The sequence below is a fragment of the Mus caroli genome, chromosome 5 (assembly GCF_900094665.2).
Source record: "Mus caroli chromosome 5, CAROLI_EIJ_v1.1, whole genome shotgun sequence".
In the NCBI taxonomy this organism is placed as follows: domain Eukaryota; kingdom Metazoa; phylum Chordata; class Mammalia; order Rodentia; family Muridae; genus Mus; species Mus caroli.
The window spans coordinates 110,791,894-110,801,317 of record NC_034574.1 but is presented as its reverse complement, the minus strand read 5'-3'; the positions used below and the strand labels follow the sequence as shown (position 1 = coordinate 110,801,317).

At 52.9% G+C, this 9,424-nt stretch overlaps 1 protein-coding gene across 4 annotated transcripts in view; it reads right to left on the bottom strand.

Annotated features, from left to right (window-relative positions):
* The window catches only part of Nos1 (nitric oxide synthase 1), a 175,253-nt gene that overhangs the window by 113,933 nt on the left and 51,896 nt on the right, over positions 1–9,424 (bottom strand). For 3 of the 4 annotated variants that reach the window (XM_029478001.1, XM_029477999.1, XM_021162640.2), the window contains exon 1: positions 2,483–2,911. The exons of the other annotated variant lie outside the window; for it this stretch is intronic. The gene's annotated coding sequence lies outside the window, so the exon portion shown is untranslated. Of the gene's footprint in view, positions 1–2,482; positions 2,912–9,424 lie in introns of those variants that run through there. 4 annotated transcript variants of the gene reach the window in all.

Genomic DNA, 9,424 nt, shown 5'->3' with positions numbered 1-9,424 from the left:
GGGGGGGGGGACATGAGAACACGGCACAAATTTCTTCACGCTTTCAAAATCTAGGCAAGCTGACCCCCAAGCAGTCCCTGTGAGGGACGGAAGTATTCAAAACACTTTTCCCCCAGCACCTCGGACAGCTCCTCGAAGCCTGGCATAGAGACCCCCTGGGGATTTTCTACCTTAGTGCACGCCCACTGACCTCCTAGGCTCTCAGTTTTCCCCAAAGGTTGGGCCAAAGAGATACAGCCTTTGGGGGCTGGCAGTGTCCATTTGGGGAGAATGATGAAGAGGCAGGAAGAGATTCTAGGGCTCATGTCTGTACCTCCCAACTTGGAGTTTTTCCCTCTCTTTTTTATTAAAAAAAAAAAAAAAAAATCAACAGCTGTAACACAGGACTGGTGTCTCCAGACAACAGGTCTCCTCTATGCCGCTTGCTCTTTTCCTACATGGTCTGGAATTTGGGGGAGGGGTTACCAGATTTTATACATCTGGAAGCAGATCCATGTGCACAAAAGTGGGGTACAGGTTGGGCTGGCTATGGATGCACACCCCCATTAGGAAGCCGGTGAAGGTCTTCTTGTTGACTATGGGCAACTGGCTTGGTTTGCCCTCTCCCAGGTTCTACATCTGCAAATCGAGGTGCAGGTAGTTATCTTAGGTATTGGGAAAGCCAAGCTATTCCAGATGCATCCTGTATGCCCTGTATGCAGTAGAGACGCTTGCAGCATGCGCAAAGCCTCGTGTCCCTCAGTTTCTTCTAGAATCTGGGCTGGGGCAGTGACATTGGCAATCATGGGAGAACTTGTGAAGGATTCGCAAACCTTTCTGCTGAGACACCCCCTACCCCCAATGATGAAGAGTGGGATTGACCCCTATTCCATTCTGGCATATACCTCAAGTTTAAAAAACAACCTCCCCCAAAATAACCTCCATTTAAAATAAAGAAAAGCAAAAATCCAATCAAGAAAATCAATTCTCTAGGAAGCTGCGCTAGTGCCCCCCCCCCACCTGCTTTTTTGCTCTGATCTCAGTTTGGGTAGGGATGGACAAGGGGGTACTTTCCCCCACACTCCCTTTGGAGGGGTTCTCTCCTGTCCTCCCTACTCTTGCGGTAGATACTTCCTGGGTGCCCCGGGGCTTGCCTGTATATCACCCCTGCCATCCTTGTGTGTGATTGGGGTTCCCTAGGAGTCAGACAACATTTATAGAGTCTCGTCTGCAGCAAAATGTGATGCATCTCTCCAGGGGCTGCTTGGACTGGGAGAGGGAGGTGGGCACAGCCTTAATCACCCTCCGGAGGACCCTCTGTTTGGTTTATGGGAACCCACAAGACGCAGAGGTCCCAGGATCTGTCCTGGGTTACATCAGACCCGACCACCAGTAATATTTCCTGCGGACTTGGCACTTGCCCATAGCTTCACATAAACGTTTACGATGTTTTAAAGGTTTGCCAACAAATCCCCAGGAAAGGGCCACTTCTCTGTTTCACGCACTGCACGAGAAAAACAGAGGCTTAGCGAGAGGGAGAAGAGACTTACCAGAAACGGTAGGTCTAGGATTAGAACCCCAGGGGCATCACTCTACGGTCCCTGCTGGGGCTGTACACCTGTGTGAGCCTCTGTTGCTCCAGGTTCACAGTGTGTAGACAGCTGTGGATGCTGAGGCTACCTTGCCCTTAGGGTGAAGGCAAGCTCCCCACTTCCTTGTTCCCTAGGGCACAACCCAAGAGTCCTGTGAGGACCCAAGTGTCCGCGAGTGTCCAGGGAAGCTGGGTCTCCTGGAAACCCTGTCTCACTCCTGAACCATTTGGATGCAAGGCAGGGATCTTGAGCCCTGGCGGAGTGACCCTCTTCTGCTCTGGGAACCATCGGAGCGCTCTTAACGGTCTCCTTGGCGGGAGAGGTGAACTTTCAGGGTTGTGGGGGAAATAGCTGTTTCACTGGATCATGCCAGCCACGGGAGCACAGGGCTGATGGGACAAAGTTGGAAAGCAAAGAACAGCGCTCCAGCAAATCCACCCTGCAGCTGGGTCTCCCCCCTGGCCAAGCCAGAGTCCCCAACAGAGTCACGGGGGCAGGAGGTGTCTGGAGAGAGGAGGAACGGGTCTCTTGGAGGAGGAGGTGACTGAAAGTTGAGGCCCCCCGCAGGTGCCAAGGTCCCCAGGGTTGTGTGTCCCTCAGCTTCAGGCTATGTGCGTACGCCCCTGGGGTCAAGATCGCCTGGGGTTACGATCGGATTTCTACCATTGTGACACGGAGGTTGGGAACGTGCAGGGAATGGGTGGGAGGGTCCCTTGCCCTTGTAAAGTTGGAGCGAGGAGGCAGGACCCACCTTTCCAGGAGCTCACAGCCCGGACTCGGGTACGCCCCATTGCCCGGAGAGCCAGGCCGCCAAGGAGAGCCAAGTTGGGGCGCACACCGCCCGCCGGAGCTGGAGCGCAGGTCCCTGAGAAGGGACACGGGATACCTTGGGTCCAAGGCTGAGAACTCACCTGCTGCCGAGCCCGCGCAGTTCCAGGGCTGTGGATCACGCTGATCACCCCGTCTTCCGCGCCTCCTCCTCCCGCAGCTGCTGAGCGCGCGGATCCAGAGCCTCGCTCCGGGGCAGGATGCTCCGGGCTCCAACAGCGCCACAGGGTAGGAGCTTCCAGAGCAAGCGCTCCCCGCCCCCTCCCAGCCTTTTGCTCCCGCCTCGCTCCGCTCTAGCCCAGCCAAGTTCAGGACTGGAAGCTGCCAGCTTCCCCTTGCGCAACCTGGCTCACCCCGGCCGCAGCTGCCCCTAGAAGCAGCCGCTGTGCTAAGTAGCCGCTCGCGCCCTGCGGCTGCATCAATATGCAGGGACCGCGCAGCGAGCTCAGTGAGGGTCGTGAGGGGGAATTTATTTCTTAATGTCCCTGCTTTATCCTATCACCGCTGAAACGAATTAGTGGTGACGTCCAACCGGCTGGTTTATGGGCGTGGGGAGGGAGACGTCGCAACCCTCATTAAAAGGGCCGCTCTGGGCTTGGAAGCATACATCTTTTATGTAACCTAATTTCCATTTTTTTCTATCAGAAAAAAAAAAATCAACACATACACACAATGAAGAAATTGGGGACCCTAAAGGGGACTGGATGTAGTGACCACAGCGGGGAGGGAGGCTCTTTTGGGCAGAGGAAGATCTAGCTGAGGCAGGTGGTTGTCTCTATCCTACCTGGTGGAAAGATTCCTTAGTGGGACAACTAGAGCATAGCCCCTCAGGGTAGGGCAGGAAGCCCCTCACGGAGCCAGCAGAAACCAGCCCGGATTACGGTTCTGCTTCTTGGGTGGGCAGACATTCTGGAAAGGATGCCTGATTCTGTTTTTATTTTTTTCCTCCCGGAGCAGAGTGTATGCATGGCATCTGGGAGGGGTGTGAACCCTCCCTGGGGGTCTTTATTCCCCTATGGCTGGGAGACCCCCAATGCCAGGAGAGGCCAGGAGCTAGACTGGAGGAGGGGCGGACTCAGAGAACTCCTTTTCTTCCTTTCTTAGGGGCTCTAACATATGGGTAACCATATAAACCCGTCTTCAAAGCTGTTTCTTCCTGGACAGATTGCACAGGCGGTTTTGCATTTAGCTGTCGCTGTTGCTCACATACTCTCGGGGTAAAAGTGTGTGTGTGTGTGTGTGTGTGTGTGTGTGTGTGTATGTCGGGGTTGGGGGTGGGGGTATTGGACTTAAGGAAGGGGAGGAGGATTCAGACCCAAACACACAGGCTCACACATACCCAGGCACCTGGCTGCTATCTTTGTCTTCCCGTGGAAGGCACTGCACACCCAGAGTACGATTTGCACGGGCCAAGAGCCAGGCCGCCCCTCCCTGTCTCTCATAGTCTTCAGATATCTTACATGGCAAGTCTGAGGAAAAGGGGTATAACCTGGGGGGGTTCAGGAAGAAGACTGAGGGGGTGGGGGGAGGAGGGGGAAGGAAACATAAGAAAAAACCGGTGGGGGGTGTGAAGAGGCCATGCCCAGGGAGAGGGCCTGAGAGATTCCATCGGCCTCCAGGGCTCTGCCACTTCCTGACTGGGTGTGCCAAGTCTGAAGCCTGCTTCCTGAGCCTGCTGTGGGTCTTGGGGCTGTGGCAAGGCTGGTCTGGTCAAAGGATGGTGGTGATGCTCTTAGTTTAGTGTCTGGCATACAGTAACCCATTGTGAGAAAAACAGCCATCCATGTGACTCCCACAAGGACCAGCTATACGTCCACGAGTGTCCCACAAGAGGAGGTTGGAGAGAGTCCTTGCAGCCTGGGCCCAGCTTCTGCCTGATCCCTTTCAAAGTTAAGCACTGGGCTTCCATGGTGTTGGGTCTCCACACTGCTCCTTCAATTACCATGGCAACTGGGGAAAAAAATCAGGAAGCCAGGAAGGGAGGCTGCTTCTCCACTGGGCTGGCAGTTCACCTGCTCCAGAGCCTCGCTTGCTCACTCGCTCACTCCTGCGCCTGCCTGCTGTGTAGGAGTTGGGGCGGTAGAGGTGTACAGAGCGAGCAGTCTTCTATCCTGGCTGTGAGGACGAAGGGTGGTCAGTAGGGAAGGCAGAGCTATGACATGTGGGGTCAGGGCCAAGGCTGGGCTGTGCCTGTAGCAGCAGAGTTGGCCTCTTGAGGGAGGAGGGGACAGAAATCCTTTTGCTCCTAGTTCTGTCCTCCTTGCTAGGTGTTTGGTACAAGTGTTGTGAGGCAGGACGGAGAGGTTCTGGGACCCTGCTGGAAGGACAGATCCTGAGCCCAGAAGAGGCGCCTGCTACCATGAGGAGTCGTGTGTGTGTGTGTGTGTGTGTGTGTGTGTATTTGGGAGGAGGGGAGATACAGAGGAATAGAGACAGAAATAGATGTAGATATTTACACAAGAGACAGAGATAGTGCCCCAGACAGATAGACAGACAGATACACAGACACACTCTCATTTTCACAGGTTAAGGAGATTAGGGTGTAGAACAGCTACTGTGTTAGAAAGGAGCACAGTCCTTGCTTCACGCTCGCTCTCATTTTTCTGGTTTGGAGCCAAGCCCTCTACAGATACACAGCTCGTTGGATTGTCACCAACACGACAAGAAGTGGCTCCCCTCCTCATTCCTGCTTGATGGAGGGGACATCAGAGGAGGCTCTGGAAACAGTCTCCTCTACCTCCCTAAGCAGAGGACGAGGAAGTGGGATATAAGAGAAAGAAGTGGATCCTGGCTAGGGGAGGGGGGTGTGGCTCAGAGGTAGCAATCTCTGATGGGCAAGAACATCTAGGTTCCATCTCCAACTCTAATAGTAAACAAAAGACAGGGCTCAAGTCCCAGGACGCCAAAGTGTCTACTGTCTTGTAGAGAAGGGGAGAGAAAAGAAGTCAAAGCCACCATGCTGAGGGTGTCAGAAGGGAAGGGGTGGCTCTCTGTGTCGGGGAGCATCCTCACTAATGTTAGGAACTAGTTTTCCCAAGAAGGACAGAGAGAAGACCAGAGACTTTTGCCATTGACTTGGTGGCTCTGGGCAGGATATAGCAACAGTCCCCCAAAATGCTTTCTGGGAATGGTGATTTATATGATGCTGTGGTTTAGGTCTACCGTATGAAGCCTTGTGCACATCAGGATAGGTGGTGAGGATGTAGCCTTTTTCAGTCTGAGAGGATGAAGCTTAATGGGGTACATCCAGACCTCTGCTCCAGAGGATACCACAGAAACAGCTACCATGGGGCCTCGTCCTAAATCCCTGCGTGGACAGTGGGTAGATAAAATGGTACTATCTCTCCCCCTATATCTGCTATGGCCCCTCTGCTCAGAGTTGGCCCGGGGGAGCCAAAGGAGGAAGGGACTCGGTTTGCTTACTCTATGTGGCTGCCACCGAGGGCTAATACATTACCCAGGGCTAATGAAAACATAATTATCTTCTTTTGGCTGTAGAGAGGGGCTAATTTAATAGGCTGTGATCGAAAGGCATCTGCTGAATTTACCCATCATTGAAAACGCTTGAAGGGCCCGGGAGGGGAGAGCAGAGTGCCTCTGGCTGGCTTGCAGCTGTGTCCAGGGTGCAGGGCGCCTCCAGCTCAGAATTCGGTGGCCAAGGTCCCGAGGCAACCCCAAGGTGCCTATGCAGGCACAGACCTAGGGGCTCCACCTCTGCCGTGAATTCTCAGACCTCTCTTCTGCATCATGTAGCCTCTGTTCCTTCATCCACACAATGGGGCTTACTTATTCCTCTTACACTGTAACTTGAGGGACTAGATGAGGTGATGGAGTGGGAGAGGGAGGTATCAGCATATTCTGTGTTCACTAATAACTTCTCTTCACCCTAATTGGGAAGGCTGGACCGAGATGACGGGTCTCCGCATAAATACTCCCTTCCTGGAGAAGCCCCCACTCAGGGCTCCCATCATGGTCCAAACCCACAGTACAGCTGAGAGCATTTACAAATTCAGAGTTAGCTTGGGAAGAAAGCGACGACGAGGGTGGACGGTCACTGTCACCACGCCAAGCCACTGTTCTCAAAGACTGTCCCTGGACAAGTAGATCACTGTCCCCTGAGAACCTCCTGGTGATTCTCGCTCCAGACCCACCGGAGCAAACATTCAGGGCTGTGTTTGAGACATGTACTTTGTGGAGTTTGTGAGAATCTCAGTGCCAACCGAAAGCCAAACACTTGTGTGAATAAGTGAATGAAGAGCCAAGAAGTCAGAGTTCATTTACTCAACGGCAACCCCTTATTAGGCACCAACTGTATACACGGCTTTGTGCAATGAGCCTTTAAGCCTCTTTTATAGCTACGCTTCCATTCTCTCGGACCTCCGTTCTGAGGAATGGCCCCTGAGTTGCAGGACTCAGGTCTGTCCCTCTGTTGCCATGGCAACCAGATCCCCTCTGTCCCTGAAGCAGCTCCACCTGTCTCTCCCCGGGTGAGAGCTAGTGGTTTCAGAAATGAAGTTAGCTTAGTCCTGGGTGAACTCAGCCCTGGGGTGTTTGCTTGGGAGTCATCATTGCAATGTGTTTGTTATGAGACCCAATGCCTGTCAGTCTCCTTTGGAGTTAGAGAAATGAGAGGCTTTGCAAATGAGAGGCTTTGCTGTCTGGCATCAGACACAGGGAGGCTAAGACCAGAAAGTTCCAGAGCCATCTAGGGGCAGCAGCCTGTGGGTGGCTGCCTAGTTCTTTCCCTCCAGCTCAGGGATCATAAGAGGGAAAGCGTTTTATCTGAGCAGCCTTGGGGTCAAAAGGCTGGCAGGCCAGATAGGACCTAGTATTGGGAACAGGGGTATCTGAGAGGCTAGTATCCCTAAGAGAAGGAGGGGGTGCCACAGTTCCTGAAGAGGTTAGCCTAGACACCAGAAACAATCTGTGAGAGTCTGGCAGAGCTGAGGGAGGAACCATTTAAAGTTTATCGGAGCAATCTGGCCATAAGAAGTAACATGATCTGTCATGGGCTCTGCGAGCCTGGGCAAGCAGCCTGGAGTCTCTGGGCCTCAAAAGATAAATTAGTGTGAAGATGGGTCTTCGACGTGAGTTATATGTAAAATCTAGCACAAAAAGGTTCCAAAGTGCCCAGAGCCTCTTTACAGGACCTTTCAGCACTGGTAGTTTGTCTCCAGGGTCTCTTGACGGCTTTTGGCTTTCCCAAGCTAGCTCAGCAGATGTAGTTCCAGGAGTGACCGAGAGATGGCGCTAAGCCTTCACGGTAGCGAACTTGACCCATCAGGAAGGCACTTAGGTTTCTTGGAGTCAATTTGGGGGGGGGGGGGGGCTCTGGCCTGGGTCCTGGCCAAGCTGGGCTGATTTGGGTGGCGTTCAACTGTTGGGCCCGTTAAAATCTTATAGTCTAAGCCTGTCCTTTTTCTGACCCCCTTCAGTGTGGAGTTGGGAGTTAATAATTTGAAGGGTGCAGCCAGGGATTAAGAGTCTTCTAGAGAACGCAGTAGGGAATGGTGGGGTCTGCAGGGAACATTTTAATATTTCCACTAAATTAAAGCATCGGGGCCACACCCATTGGAGAGTTCTGACCACAGGTGTGGGTTTTAATTCCTGTAGGTGCTGCTGTACACTATCGTGGGAAGTCTCCATCAGTGCCACAAACCAGCAGGTGCCTAAGGATTCCCCAAAGTTGAGGAATGAGCCCCCTCACCAAAATGGATATCTGGAGTGGCTGTGTCTTCAGCAAGCTGTTGAGGAGACTAAGGCAGACTGTCTCCTGTTTCCAAGTTGGCTGTCTCATGACTGTGAGGTCACCCCAGTAACTTGAATCAATTGGATGTCAGAGCTCAGGGCTTTCTGGCCAGGAGAGAATAAGGTGGTTTCTCTCAGGAAAGCTTTGAAAGTGAGGGTAAGGCTGACCAGCTCCCGTTGTGGGAGTGAGGACCTCAGAGACCACAGAGCCTTACTCTGGTCCCTCGCCTTGGCCTGCAGACATCTGGAATCCAATGACACAGCTTCTTGGGAACCATGACACCCCTCCCTTATCTGAGCAGAAATTTCCCATGGCCACACCCCTCTTGCCACACCATAGATATTCACAGAGAAGATCATACTGTTGGCTACTACTGAGCAGTCCCTGGGGCGGGGGGGGGGATGTCACTGGAGAAATGGAGAACATAGGAGCAGGTAGAATTTTCAGCATCTTGTTCTAGAATCTAGCCCCAAAAGCCAGGGTTGAGGGCTGGAATCCTTTAACTCTCCTTTTACCTGCTGTGTGACCTCTCTCTGGGCTGCTAGGAAATGAATGAAGGAGGCTGGACTAGAACGTAGATTCTGTCTGCATTCTAGGTTTGCTCTGGGCTCTGCAGCCCCCTTGGCAGTGCGGAGAGTGAAGGCTGGGGAAGGCTGGGGAAGGCTGTCATGGTCCTCAGGTGCCCCCTCAGTTCAGAGGCTCTGACTTTTGTGTTTGGCTTTCTTGCTTGTACATCAGGGGTGTACTGTTCCACATAGTGCCATGAAGCTGTGTCATTCATTTCAGCTACCTGTGCCTCCCTCTTTCTGTTATGTGTGTGTGACTTTGCCAGAAGGTGGGGTGGTTAGTCCCCGAGGCAGGATTCTGTCCACAGCAATCATCAGAGTGCTGATGCTCTGCAGTCTCTGATGTCTGCACCCCCACAACGGGACCCGGTCAGCCTTACCCACACTTTCAAAGCTTTAATGAGAGAAGCCACTCTATTCTTCCCAGTCAGATTGCCCTGATCTCTGACATCCAATTGATTCAGGCAGACATTCTCTAATTGTGTGGACAGGCACTCAGTCTCTAATGGTGTGGATGAGCAGGGTGTGTGTGTGTGTGTGTGTGTGTGTGTGTGTGTACGTGTGCACACAGGGGCTGTGCTATTTAGAAGCTCAGGATCAGTTCTGGGCTCTGCTGGCTCCTAGCTGTGTGCTCTTAGGCTGGTTATCGGTCTCTTTTGAAGGTAGCAGCCTTGTTGGACTCTATTTTGGTGTTTTTCAGTGTCTGGCAG